We start from the raw sequence: 226 nt of genomic DNA, 5'->3' as shown, positions 1-226 counted from the left end.
AGTATGGCAACCAGCTTGACCATAAAAGTTATTTTATTACCAGCTATATGAAACTTATGATCCTAGTAGTAATAGCCATACAAGGAAAAACAAACACAACAGTTACAGTATTACACGACTTCAGTTGGGCATTTTTGGGAAATCTAGCTCAAGTCTGATCAACAAAAGTCAGGTTTATAAAGTAATGCCTGGAGAGAGAGAGAGAGAGAGAGAGAGAGAGAGAGAG

Source organism: Gavialis gangeticus, unplaced genomic scaffold (genome assembly GCF_001723915.1).
Source record: "Gavialis gangeticus isolate Ggan-Ray unplaced genomic scaffold, GavGan_comp1, whole genome shotgun sequence".
NCBI lineage: Eukaryota > Metazoa > Chordata > Crocodylia > Gavialidae > Gavialis > Gavialis gangeticus.
Note: the sequence above shows the minus strand (reverse complement) of the source record.